At 39.3% G+C, this 6,108-nt stretch overlaps 1 pseudogene; it reads left to right on the top strand.

Annotated features, from left to right (window-relative positions):
• Nucleotides 1–1,682: 1,682 nt before the first annotated feature.
• LOC145393821 (uncharacterized) lies at nt 1,683–5,079 on the top strand (annotated as a pseudogene).
• Nucleotides 5,080–6,108: the final 1,029 nt, after the last annotated feature.

Raw genomic sequence — 6,108 nt, 5'->3', positions numbered from 1 at the left:
AGAGGTGGCTTGTAGTCCTAGCGGACCCGGGTTCAAAATCCCGCTGGGGCAGGGAACAGTTTAAGGATTTGAATTTCATAAAAATTATACATTACTGATCTACCAGAAGACCCGCCGACATGTCGTAAAAATACCCTCGCTAATACCAATACACCAGTCCTGTATGAGACAGCCCTAGCATGTATTCAGTATGGACGGTGGGTGTTAGCGCCGAAGTGGTGATATGTAGTGGTGTGTGGTACGTAAGAGGGCTACTGGGCCTTGAAAGCAGGCTGTGAAGCCTATGCCCAGAGTCGGATATATATATATATATATATATATATATATATATATATATATATATATATATATATATATATATATATATATATATATATATATATATAAACTTTATGTATCTAGCGGGATCCTAGCGACTTTTCGTACTTTATCTAGCGACCGACGGTATAGGTGGAAGGCTTGGTGCAGGCTGATGTACGGTGTGTGTCTAGCTCATAACATCTTAGGCATGTCTTGACCTCAACATATTGTTCAAGGCTGATCTGGCAGAGGAGATGCAAAGATGAAAAGCTTTCATCCCCTCTAGAGCCTTGTCAGCCATGTGGGTGTCCTCAAACTCCACTTTCATGGTTCTTTTTCCGAATTTATTTATGTTGGCTACATTTGCCTAGTCATTGGCTCTGAAAATTGGCTCTGATAATTTCCTTTTTATTTTCACTGTCAGAATGATCACATATTAAGTTTTCAACTCTTACACATATGACACTCCTTTTTGCTTTCAGTTCTGGTGGTAGGATGGGAATGAAGCCATGTGGTTCCAGTAGTGTTTTCAGTGGGGTACATAGGATGGCATCAGTGTCACTGTTCCCAGCTGCGATGATGCTGTCTTTGGTATCTATGAGCCCTGTGATTTTGATGCCATGAGGGGCTACCAATTCTAGCAGTTTTCGTTTGGTTTGGGGGTCTAGAGGTTTGGGATGTCTAATCTTGACCCTCCCCATAGTTACATTCTAAGTGGAGTTGGGATTGTCTAAAAGCGGTGGTGTGGAGGCGAGGTTGCACTTCCCGCCTAAACGGTTTGCCAAATATGAATACATTATGGCAAAACTGTGTGGCTCACTCGGCTATCTCGCCCCAACAACCCACCTATGGTCCTCCTACCTAAGGCCAAGCTTGTAAACCTAAAGCTTCCCCTCCTCCCTCTAAAGGAGGTCGTCACTTACCAGACTCAGGAGCACTTGGCCTGCCTAACCCTAGCCAGAGAAAACCCACTCTGGTACAGAGACTAGGAGTGTGGCGCGGTTTTATTCACATGGGTTAATTTGAAATTAGCAGGGCTTCACATGATGACATCCATTTGTTTGTCCCTGCCCCTCCCGAGCTTCATAGTATGACATACATCTTTTAGGGGTTAAAATGAACAGAGAGGGAGAGAAAGGAACACCATCAAGTTTTAGCATTTTGGGGAAGGAATTGTCTAGCAAGGGTAGGTTAGGTTTGTGCCAGTCCCATAACTGACTGTCTGAACATGCTGGTTGTGATAATATCAAGAGAAAATCCAAGTCAAAATTTCGACAAGTGTTCAGACTGTAGAATATATATATATATATATATATATATATATATATATATATATATATATATATATATATATATATATATATATATATATATATATATATATCAGGTATCCAACTTGTTCCCAGTACCAAAGCATGGCGAGTGCTGCACTTGCTGCCTTTCCAGTGATGCTTACAAACATCGACCTTATGAAACACGAAGTTCTTTTGCATCGAAAGGTACGAAATCAGAGGAAGTTCGAGAATAGTAGGAAACGACAAGACTCATCACTTACTGAAGTTTTGGCCAGAAAAATGAAAAAAAAAAAAAAAAAAAAAAAAAGCTCCTGGACCAACACCCACATCGGATGCTCCTGCAACTTACGGCATCGTTCACTATTTGCCAAAGAGACCAGAATCATAGCATGATATGTCCATTCAGCGTCATACTGAATGATTATCTAATGAATGGAGTAAAAGAGACCCCGATCAGGAGAAGGTAAGAATTCCTGTCAAATATAGCTTGCCACATCTATTTGTGTATGTGTCCAGTGTCTAGTCATGGTAAAAAGGACAATTGCACACACACACACACACACACACACACACACACTGATTTATAGAAAGCAGTGCCTTACCAACATGGTGCATATTATGCTACTGAATTAAAGTATTTCTATGATTTCCTATGAAATCACTTAGGATTTTATATGTTACTCAGGTACGGAATGCAAAATCATTCGCTCCATTATATCTTCTACAGGATCTAGTATTCATATTTATTTCTTAGTGTGTTGCATAATATGTTTATTGTACTTATAGGTTTAGCGTTTGATGAGGATTACATTAGGTTTCCGACGTCAGATGATCATCATTGAGATGACCGGGGTTGATGGTGTCTTACAAAAGTACCAATGGCTACAGGGCAGTGATTTGGTAGGATATGTTATATATGACCTTAGCTAGTTTACCTCCTGAATAAAGATCACAGTCAAAATCAGTATATCTTGTCCTTTTCAAGTCTCACATATTAAAAAAGTTTAAGCTAACACATACTCATAAATCTCTCCTGTTTGATTTAAAATATTTGGAAAATGAAGGAATTATTGTCAATCTCGTTAACATCAAGAATATTAGCTGACTCAGAATGCATAACCTGATTCATTTGGTGTTTGTGGGCTAGTGTTTTACATATATTAATCTTGTTCCTAGTCACTCTGCTAATATTATTGAGGAATGAATGTTTTTCATCAAATCTTAGGGTCCAACAGTTAACTAGTGGTCCAAACTGTAACACTTGATCAGCGTAGTGAGTCATGTAATGGGCTTTGGGTTTCATGGTTTCTGTTGGGAACCCTGTTGCAAAACTCTCAAGAAAGTCATCAATGCATTCCCTTATTATCTTCACTTGTGCACGATGAATAGAGGGAGCACAAATGTACTGTACTGCATCAAGAAGTTTTAGAAGAACCTCCCACTTACCATTATGTGCATTTACCTTGTGTCCAGTCAGTAACCGAAGAAGATTTGTGAGACACCATATTTGTGCTGCGTCTTGTTTTACCATAACCTTAACACTTGAGACAATTTGTAATGGGACTGGCTTATTTACTTTGTCAGATCCCTCCTTTAAAAAAGAGATAGCCAGAATTAAGATCCATTTAATTCCACATGCCAGAACGTGATAATTACTCTTTATGATTGGCAAATTACTGACACTATATTGAGGTTTGTTTTATCGAATGTTTACTGTATTTCATATCCTCTGTTTCATCTTAGTGAACAAATTTCACCCAGTTTGCTTTTAGTATATTAATCGTTTCATTACAGCTGGTTAAGGAACTGCAGCGTCTGCACCCAAAAGCTGATACTTCCTATCCAAAAATATCAATTGCTCAGGGAATAGGTAGATACAAGCAGCCCATCCTTGAGCTTCTGCAAACTAGGAAAAAGCTGCCTGTGGAAGTAAGAAATATTCTGGACACTCCCTCAGATACAGAACTTTATGCATATAAGTCGTAATATAGTATGTTTTTTATTATTAATATGAAGGTAAATTTCAGTTTTGGTTTTGGTATCAACATCAGCAGCAGCAACCATATATGGTCTACTGCAGGACTGGCCTGTCTCCAAGGGGAAGGTGACTGCCTCTGCACCTCACCATCATTAGAATATGAGACCATAATTGCATTTGTGGTGGAGCACTTTGTCTTTATAATTCTGTATATGTACAGTATGTTTGACTAAAACTGTACTGGTATGTAAGCAGATTGAGTGGTATTGCCAACATGTGTATTTCACTTAAGTAAAAAGCTATCCATTTATCCATCTACTGCCCGACACCGTGATCCACAAAGGGGTGGCCGCGAACGAACCGCCTCCAACCCAATCTGTCCCCTGCCAATCGGCAACCGTCCTCCCAGCCACCACCACTGTCCCCTATATACCTCTCGACTCCATCCATCCACCTTACTCTTCGTCAACCCCTTCCTTTTAGCCCCCTCACCTAACTCTCACACTCTCTCTTAGTACATCTCTTGACATGCGTTCCAAATGACGGAGCCACCTCAGTGTGTTCTGTTTCACACTCTCCAGCGCATCCACATCCAGCCCACAGCATTATTGTACTTCCTCATTCATCATTCTGTATCTCCATGTAACTCCACATGCACTTCACTTCAACTGTCTTCCTTTTCCTTACTCCACAAACCTCCACACATGCTGCACACACCTCTTCTTTATACACTCTGCTTACTTCTTTCACTTCTTCCGTTTGCTCCAAGTCAAACCTACCTAGTTGCCATTCAACTGCTCTTGAATTCTTCCCTACACTCCTCCATCCGTAGCCTCTCCATCCACTTCACCTATCCTCCTCCTTCCTGCCCTATTCCATGTCTCATCACCCACTTCTAATGCACCCTCACGCGAGCTACTACAACGTAATGATCTGACAAACTCATTCCAAATTCCCTGTATGCCCTTGCATCTAGAACCGATTTTCTTAGCCATTCACCTACAGATTCTACACAAACAGTGTTAGACAGTGCCTTCTGTTTTTTTGTCTCACCCTCCCTCCTTCACTCCACTCTCCATGTGTAAAACTGAACAGTAAAAAAACTTCAGTTTAAAATATGCTCGTACTTAATACATGTTTTCTTGCAGATTCTCGCATCTGAGCTGTATTGCTGGGACTGCCATACCTAGCTGGTGAGAGGTTCGATGGAGTTTTCAATGTCTGTCACTTTTGATACTATTACTTTTTTCTCTTACAAATAAAACCACCTTGCGAATAACAGTGAAAGCGGATAAAGTATATGTGGATAGTTGGAAGAGTATTGTATGTAAACTGTCAGTGCTGGAATTCATAAACTGTAATAGATTATAAGAACCTGGTTCAGTATAATTAATATTGTACATTTAATTATGGTTGACATAAATATATGTGTCATTTTTGCAGTTTGAGGAACATCAGCTTGATGAAGGCAACATGGTGTGGGTATCCAGTATGCAGGGCATGTAGTCATGAGTAATAATTTCTCAGTAGTGCTTGATGGTGTAGTAATAGCTGTATGTGGCAGCATTAATGATGCATTGGCTTTACTGATTGCAGGTATGTTTGTGTACAACATTGCTTATCCTAAACAATGTAAAAACTTCCTCCCTTTTGTTACTGCTTGTTTCCTAGGAATAAAGAATGAGAATAGCCACACTGCATAGTTGTTTACATAGTCAGAAATAGTTGTACTGTACTAGTTACCTCAGACTTGCTTTTCTGGGTATGTCGTGTTGCTTCAGGTTGGCATAAAGGCATATGACTGAGAAACAGAAAAACAAAAGTTTTAATGTTATAACATCTACAGAAAGACCCCTATTTATGTGTGCCCTATTTATGTGAGTAAGAATAAACATGGATAAGACCATGGGGTTGAAGTGTTTTTGTCTCTTGTTCATCAGACTTTCTGACTGATGAATTTGCATAATCAGTTATCTGCATTGGATTTGTGTATGCAGTGCTGAAATACAATTGTTGCCTTTTATTGCAAGTTATGTAGATCATCATATTTATTAAGTACTATATACAATTTACTATATTCGATTCATACCAGGCATGCGAAATTTCCGCGTTCTCGCGAAATTCCGCGTTTTTAAAACCGCCTTTCCTCGGTCTAGCATTATTTCGTCGGTTTTACTTTGCCAAGCTTATTGAAAAAAACAAAAATACCATGTATAGCCACTACATCAAAGGCCCAATCCAGGAAGGACTTAATACAAGCAGCTGCCAAGATCAAAATGAAACACACAGTAAAGGTTAAGAGGCTTGGAAAAAGAAAGTAATCTGTGAGTATCAAATTAATTCAATGAAAAAAAAAAAATCATATTTCCTTCAATAGTACTTAAAAATTGCTCCTCAGTGTTGGCTCCTGTATTAGCAAATTTTTTTTCGCTGATGCATCCGTACCTCAATTTTTCCAGCCCCTTGGAAAGAAGGAAATATCCATCCTGTTCCTAAAAAGGGGACAACTTCTGATCCATCAAACTATAGACCAAT

This window comes from Coenobita brevimanus, chromosome 25, assembly GCF_032717465.1.
Source record: "Coenobita brevimanus isolate Jiangsu-jjx chromosome 25, ASM3271746v2, whole genome shotgun sequence".
NCBI lineage: Eukaryota > Metazoa > Arthropoda > Malacostraca > Decapoda > Coenobitidae > Coenobita > Coenobita brevimanus.
This window is presented reverse-complemented; position numbering and strand designations above follow the sequence as displayed.